The sequence below is a fragment of the Musca domestica genome, unplaced genomic scaffold, assembly GCF_030504385.1.
Source record: "Musca domestica strain aabys unplaced genomic scaffold, Musca_domestica.polishedcontigs.V.1.1 33, whole genome shotgun sequence".
NCBI classification, from domain to species: Eukaryota; Metazoa; Arthropoda; class Insecta; order Diptera; family Muscidae; genus Musca; species Musca domestica.
The window spans coordinates 5,406,821-5,415,925 of NW_026712312.1; positions in this window are offsets into that span (position 1 = coordinate 5,406,821).

The window sequence follows — 9,105 nt, forward strand, 5'->3', positions numbered from 1 at the left end:
AAGCCTCGAAAAAGTTAATTTAAAATTATCAAAAAGAAAAATTAGGAATTTTTTGACAACACTGAATAATGAATATTACCATGTAGAATATTTTATTTTCAACTTCAAATGAAGTACAGCTTTGACCCTAAACTGTGCATTTATGACTTCCTGGCGTTTGATGAATGCCAGGACCTGTAATAGCATTTTATGACAAATAACTTTGTAGAATAATTTAACTTCCTATAATTTCGTTTAAATGGAGTTTTAACCATAGTTTGAAAAAAGACCCCATTAGGGACATTTGAGGGTTAAAATATTTGACCATAATTATCCTCTTATTTTTTATTGTATCAGTAATATTGGTGAAGGCTTTGTGTAACACAAATGGAGAGACTCCCAAGAATCTTAATTCGTAAGATTAAAAAATTGTGGAATTTCCCATCTAGTTGGGTTACTGTGTGGTGTAAATTTTCAAATCGCCGCTAAACAATTCAATTTCGATTTTTGACTTTATTATCATAATGGAATGATTTTTTTCTGTAATTATGAAAAAAAATTGAATTTTATGGCATAGTATTTCTAGAAAGTCTGGGCTAAAGATTGACGAAAAGTTATACAAAAAACTACTTGGAATGTGATTCGGTAAGGGTCATCAGAAGAATATGTGCATCCCTCCCGTCTCCTTTTACACTTTCCCAACCAAATCTAGAAGTTATAAATAGATCTTTTCATAGATAAAACAATAAAATTTAAAGCTTTTCTTAAAATAAAATTCCATGCAGCTAATTTATGCATTTCGCTGCTTGTGTGAGTCTGGATGTCACATGTATATTCAGTCACTGTAAATGCCAAAGGAAGAACATTTCTTTGTTAACTACTCGAAAAACGCCCACACATCACGTTTATTCATGAATTGGAAATATATTTTCCAACAAAAATATGCTTGACATTCTCGACGCCGATGCGAATGCATACTTCATCGACATTATTAACTTTTTTCCCCGGAGAGTGGGGGGTGAGTCAATTGGACAAAAGCATATTTATTTGTTGAAGGAAAAGTTCCTAGCAGTTGTGGTTGCAGTTGCCTACGCCTTCCTATCGAAACTCATTATCAGCTCTAATAAAACCACAAAATCAGAAATATAAAAATCATTAAAATTTTCTATTTAACCAAAGGAAATGAACAAATGGAAACATATGTTGGGGAAAGTGTTTAAATGAAATGCTAAGATAAAATACACGAACTCTTCAGTGTAACATCTCATGAAATGAAATAAGCAAAGGAGATTATTATATTTGGAATAATTTGAAAATTTAATCATAACATCCTCGCGACATGGAATTTTGGAAATAGGATGAAAAAAATATTTAGTGTTTCCTAAAATCGACATTAAGTTCGACCGGGCCTAATTTGTATACCCTCCCTCTCCTTTCAGAAATGATGAAATTAATCCCTGCAAGGAAATATAAAGGATTAATCTAAATTTCTACTCTAGGCAAGTCGGTTCTTTTGGTTTCCCTATATTCTCTCAAAAAGTTTTCATCCCCAACAGGAATTTCCCAACCCCCCAAATTGTTGACCCCTATTTTGCTAATTTCTTTAGCATATCCTAATGTAAGTTTAGAAACTTCAGTTGCAAAATTGCAACACGCAACAACCAGATGCATCTCCTATTCCAGTCACAATCGTTCTTTCTTAACTCTATTCCAATTTGCATAGAATATGTCACTCGTGTGCTTCAAATGCTCACTCACACACTCACAAACGGGTCACTGCTATTCGTGCGTAAAGAACTAAATAGGGGAAATGAACTAATGATTGCTATCAAGGGGTGGGTGTCTCTAGCAGAGAGTCAGGCCATGTAGGCGTAAGGTGTTCTTCATATGAAAAAAAAAATATTGTTAAATATTTTACAAACATAAAGAATGTTACCAACACACATATGTACCCAACTCAAAACTCGTTCATTTTGCCTGTCGCAATCTGGCCACCTTGCCAGGATCATTTGAATGTGACATTCAATTGCAACAATTTATTCACAAGGAATTTCTCAAAGTCAAAGATATGTTGTCGTTATATTCCGCCCACAGGATAACGGATTTTCTTCAGTATTTACGTAGATTGGCACAGTGGTTGCATTATGTGACATGTGCTATAAATTCAGCTTTTCAAAACTTATGACAAATATAAAGAATAAGCAAGTGTCCGCTACTTCTTCAGCGAAAAGTCCACATTAACATTTTAGATACATTCCAACAGTTCGTGTTAGGCCCAGTTTTTATCAATTTGTCCAGTTTGACAGAATTTTTTTTATTAAAACCTTATACACCGTCCCATACCGTTTTCAGATTTTCAAGGTTTCATATATTTTTTACGTTTTTATACCCTACACCACAAGGTGGTCAGTGTATTATGTCTTTGTGCATTTGTTTGTAACAGGCAAAAGGAAACGAGATAGACCCATACTTCCTTTTGATGATCTGCATAGAATCACTTTCTGAGTTGATTTATGCATGTCAGTCCGTCTGTCCGTCCGTCCGTCCGTCTTTCCATGTATTCTTGTGAACAAAATGCAGGTCGCATTTATTATCCGATTTAGATGAAATTTTGCAAACAACATTTGTTTGGCCCAAGGACGAACCCTATTGAAATTGGAGATAATCGGTAAAAATTTAAATATAGCTCCCATATATATCTTCGTCCGAGTTGCCTTTTATTGGGCACCAAACGTGTAATATCAGCCCGAATAGTATGGAATTTTGCACGTACAACCAAATTAGGCCTGAAAATAAGTATGCCAAATTTTATCGAAATCGGTTTAGATATAGCTTGTCCTCCGCAGCCGTAATATGCACTCTGTAACAACAATATTTGGGGAAATATATCAAATGCAGCTCAGAAATACCTTTGCAAAATTTTATTGAGATCGGTTCAGATTGGGATATAGCTCCCATATATAACTTCGTCCGATTTGCCTTTTATTGTGCACCAAACGTCTAATATTTGTCCAAATGGGATGGAATTTGGCACATACGACCAAATTTAGTCTAGAAGGTAGTATGCCCAATTTGGTGAAGATCGGTTCAGATATAGTTATAGCTCCCATATATATTGTTCATCCGATTTATTGTATTTGTTACCTACAGCCGTAATATGCACTCCGTAACAACGATATTCAGGGAAATATATAAAATACAGCTCAGAAATATCTTTGCCAAATTTTATCGAGATCGGTTCAGATTTGGATATAGTTCCCATATATATTTTTATCCGATTTCAAATTAATTTCGCACCAAATGGGCAATACAAGTCCGAATTTAAAAGATACAAATGCTTCGGCATATTTAGTCCTTTGAACTTTAAATTATAATTATAATCATAGCATGTATGATTGAATTCTCCCATAAAAACTTTTAATTATTAAGTGGAGCTCAACTAAATTAGCATAGTGATGTAGGGTATCATAAAATCGGTCCCGCCCAAATTTAGGACTTTCTTTACTGGTTAATAGTTCGGAAAGAATAATAGGAAAACTATTCTCTTATACACCAAAAAATTTAAGCCTTATCCCTTTACCCAATTCCAAATTAAGTATTGCAAAACCGTTCTATATATCAAACCTAGATACCAACATCTACATAAAATTTTTGGATTTTGGCCCTATTCCTTCATTCAATATTACATTTAGTACTTTTCATACAACTATAGTAAATCACCTCAATATCTCAAGTCCAGATACCAACACAAACCCCAATATAAAAATTTTAGGATTCCAGCCCGATTCCGTTACCCAATACTAAATATAATGCCATTCAGTACTTTTCGTACAATTATAGAACACATTTCTGAAACCACCTTCATATGTCCAGGCTACACATCAACAACGATTTTTAGCACTATATGTTCATTCAATATCAAATTGCACCAAATTTAATATCATTTAGACATTTTCGTACACCTTTCCAAAACCATGTTTAATTCACACACCCATCACCAACCGGAATTCCAATACCAAAACTTCGAAACTCCAGCTCTATTCTTTACCCTCCACCCAATAACAAATTTAGTACTTTTCGTACAATTACATTTCCAAAACCACCTCCCTATCTTATTTCCAGATACCAACAGAGACCTCAATATGGAATTTCGAGATTCCAGCTCTTTCCCTTCACCCTATTTAGTACTTGCCGTACAATTTTGTCACGCATTTTCAATTTCTCCTCCATATCTTAACCACAGACACCAACAGCGACATTCAAATTTCAGGATTTCAGCTCCATCCCTCCACCCAATAATATTAAGTACTTTTTATACAATTATAGTGAACATTTCCGAAACCTACTCCTAAGTCCAGACTCCAACACTCCAAACAGCAACTAAAACCAAATTTCAGATTTCAAGCACTATATATTCCCCCAATACCGATAGTAACCCTCACCCAAAATTTCGAGATTCTAGCTTTATTGTTACGTCAGTCGATTACTTTACATTATATATGATATGATCGGTTCAGAATAGGATATAGTTCCCACACATATATCTTTTTCCGATTTCAGGTTTTTTGTGCACCAAATGCCTAATATCAGTATAAATGGAAAGCATTTTGGTATACCCGCCGATTTAAGTGCTTCAAATTTGGTTGAAAATCGGTTCAACAGGCAACAGAAAGAAACTAGACTCTAAAGAGCTTCGCTTGGCCGAAAATAGTGAACTGCCGAATTGGGTTTTCTCCGATGAGAAAACCATCGTGTTTACTTGCCAAAGAGGTCAGCTGAAAATGTGCACTTTCGGTTGGCCACCAGAACTCAAGCGCCGGCCATGGTGATGGTGTTGGAAGCCATAACAGCCGATAGTCGCTCTCCGCTCGTATTAATCGACTGTGGCATCATAATAAATGCCGAATATTATCGCGAAAATAATCTGTATTAAAGCCTTGGGTACGCAAACATTGCATTCAGCACGCGCCACCCAAGAATGGTTAAAAATGAGGTTCTTCGCTTCATTTCCAGCGCACAATGGCCACCAAAATCTCCGGATACCAATCCGTTGGACTATTGTGTCTGGAGTATTTTGGAAAGCAAGCAGGTTGGCACTAAAAAATACCAAAGTGTCGATCGCTTCAAGCAAGTGCTTTGTCGATGAGCAACATTCGGGCAAAGTCTCTTTCATTGGAAGTTTGAATGCCATAGGTGACCAATTCGAACAAATCTGAACTTATTCTAAAATTTGATGCTATTTCCGACATTTTTTGCTTTCATTCAATAAAATTTAAAAAAATGTAAAAATTATGGCGTTTGACTTTGTTGCAGTTTTTTTTTACCTCACCCTGTACACAAATTTTTGTTAAATGTGGATATATCGGACCGAAGTAAACATAAATTATAAATATATAAATTACACATTCATATCACATTCATTATGACAGATATACGTTTTGGAAATAGTGACCCTTTGTGGGTGAGGTACCAGAAGGGGTTGGCAGATATGTGTCATCTTCACAACAGATCTCGTGTTAGCAAAAATGTTTGTGTGTGTGAAATTTGAAGAAAGTTGGATGCATATTTCGATTTTTATGAGCGTTTTTTTTTTTTTTTTTGTCATACCCTATACGGGGGAGGTAGAAGAAATGGCTCGATCTCTAACATCTTTGCAACAGAGTTTGTGTTGATAGAAATATTGAGATGTTCCAAGTATGCATGGAATCGGACGTTCATTTCGCGTTTTATGAGCTTCATGAATATTCAACATTTTCACCCTCTGGGAGGGTGTACCAGAAGGAGGTGACCGATATATTCTATCTTCACATCTGAAACTGCGTTAATAAAAATATTGTGATGTGTGTAATTTGAAGAGAATCGAATGCTTATTTCTGATTTTATGATCGTTTTGGTTATTTAACCTATTACCTTCAACCTTGATCATTTGTGGGGAGGTACCAGAAGGAATGCTTTACAATGTGTTATTTGCATAACAAAGTTTAATTTTCACCCTCTTACATAAAAGTAAATTTGAAATACAACAAGTTTTCTGATACTAAACCCACTGTTACCTCTCTGCTATTTCCGCACATATTAAAGTGTTAACTTTCAAAGATATTCCTTATAATTTATCAAAAACGTCACCCTAAGGATGTGCTCAACACATTCCAGACACAAAAGACAAACTCTGAGAATATAGCCTCGATAGTTTTTCATTTCTTCGAATCAAATGGTATATTTTTTCCATTCGAATATATGTAGTCGCAGTATAAATCTAACTTTGTCAAGAGAATGCTTCGTATTTAAATGGGTTATGGCGTGGGAGTTTTTCTCCTTCACATTCGTACTTATCAATCTAAGGTGTTTTTTTTTCTTCCGCCAACATACTTCCGGTCGACATTTGAATGCTCACTGTCTTTTTGTAGGTGTGAGCAAAGGGCAAATGAATTTCCCCCCAGTTTTGTCAACAAGACAAATACTAATTGTAACACTGGATGAGAAGGAGATCGTTACGGAGGACATATGACTCGACCATATTTACAAATAAATGTTTGGCAATTTGTTGTGAAGGAGAGAGAGGGAGAGATAATATGCAATGTCATGTAAGATATGAAGATGCATTCAAGTTGATGACAAGTCAATGAAAAATTTTAGTCTGAGGAATATGCGTGCATCTATCGTCGAAGAATGGTGTTTTTCATACCCTCAGAAATATGGCTAGAGAGGGTACATATCATTTGATACGGACAAATCGTGTCTCATCGAAATAAGGGTTTTAGACCCTAAGTCTATTTGGACCAAATCCGTTTCAGGACATTTGGAGTCCATCTAGGGGTGTTCGTCCGTCTGGCTGGTTGGTGTGCTCGATAACTCTCGAAAGGAGTATCCGATTTGGTCCAAACTAGTTACATCGTAATATTATTGTCAAACATAGATCGAGTGCGGAGATGGACAATATCGGTACACTCTTTCCGGTACTTCCCACACAAAATTTAAATATTTTCAAAGAAAATAAGTTACTGCACGGGAAACGAAAGGATATTCAGATTTTGATTCAACTATGCTAATCGTAATATTTGCATCAGAGTTAGGGCGAAAATGGACGATATCGATCCACTCCATCAAGTACCTCCCTCACAAAGGGTCAACATTTGGAATTATATAACTCTTATAAAATGTGATATAAGTGTCCGATTGTCTTCAAATTACACACATCTCAATATTTGTATTAACCTAAGGTCAGGTATGAAGATACAATGTATCGGTTCACTACTTCTGGTACCTCACCCACAAAGGGTTAACATTTTGAATATTCATGAAGCCCATATATCACGAAATTAACATCCGATTCCATTCTGACTTGGTACATCTCAATATTTCCATCAACACAAGATCCGATATTAAGATATTAGAGATCGGACCATTCCTTCTGGTACCTCCCCCACAAAGGGTCAAAGTTTAGAATAATCAAAACGTTCATAAGATCCGAAATAAGCATCCGATTCTCTGCAAATTTCACTCATTCCATTATGTCTAGATATGAAGATGGGATATATCGGCGAACTCCTTCTGGTACCTTCCCCAAAAGGGGCTCACAATTTTGAGAAGAAAAAACGCTTTAAAAATCGAAAAAAGCATCCAACTCTCTTCCAATTTCACAAATCCAAACATTTTTGCCAACGCATGATATTTTGTGAAAACGATAGATATCTGCGTACCGCTTCTGGTACCTCAGCCACAAAGGGTCACAATTTTAAATAAGTTTGTCTGTTATAACTTGTGAAACAATTCAGAGATTCTCTACAAATTGTTATATCTAAATATTTTTCTCAACCAGAAATTTGAATATCAAATTAAATGAAAATGAAATTTATCGGAATTTATGATTTCGCATAAAGTTGAATATAAATATTCGATTTTGTGTCTATACCAATATTTATACCCTACACCACATAGTGGTAAGGGTATTATGTCTTTGTGCATTTGTTTGTTACTTGGAAAAGGAAGCGAGATTGAGATGAAATTATCCAAACAACATTTGTTTGGCCCAAGGACGAACCCTATTGAAATTGGACATAATCGGTCAAAATTTAGATATAGCTCCCATATATATCTCCGTCCGATTTGCCTTTTATTGTGCACCAAACGTTTAATATCAGCCAGAATAGTATTGAATTTTGCACATACAACCAAATTAGGCCTGACAATAAGTATGCCAAATTTGATAGGTTCAGATATAGCTATAGCTCCCATATATCACATATCCTCCGCAGCCGTAATATGCACCCTGTAACAACAATATTTGGGGAAATACAGCTCAGAAATACATTTGCTGAATTTTATCAAGATCGGTTAGGATTTGGATATAGCTCCCATATATAACTTCGTCCGATTTACATTTCACTTTACACCAAATGTCTAATATTTGTCCAAATGGGATAGAATTTGGCACTTACGACCGAATTGAGTCTGAAGGCTAATATGTCAAATTTGGTGAAGATCGGTTCAGATATAGCTATAGCTCTCATATATATATTGTTCATCCGATTTGTTGAATATGTCCTGAACAGCCGCAATATGCACTCCGTAACAACGATATTCAGGGAAATATATCAAATACAGCTCAGAAATATCTTTGCCAAATTTTATCGAGATCGGTTCTGATTTGGATATAGCTCCCATATATATCTTTATAAGATTTTAAATTAATTACGCACCAAATAGGCAATACAAGTCCGAAATTAAATTAAAAAAATTTTCCTATAAAAACTTTTAATTGTTATGCGGAGCTTTACTAAATTAGCAAAGTGGTGTAGGGTATCATAAAGTAGGCCTCGACCGACTTTAGGACTTTTTTTTGGATTAGATGGTTTTCTCTGTATTAGATGAAGTATGAGAATATATAAGCCTCTGCAAGAAATCGTAGTTATTTCTTTATTTATTATTATGGATTTCCGAAGACATTAATTCTCCATTGATTTATTAAATCTCTCTTTCTCTCGCGCGCTCTCTCTCTCTCTCTCTTCCTCCAACGAGCCATTTACGACTTCATTTATTGCCACACTTTAATAAATGACATATATTCAATGATTATGCCATAAACTTCTATTGGATTGAATCTATCATACCATAACGTCTAATTCG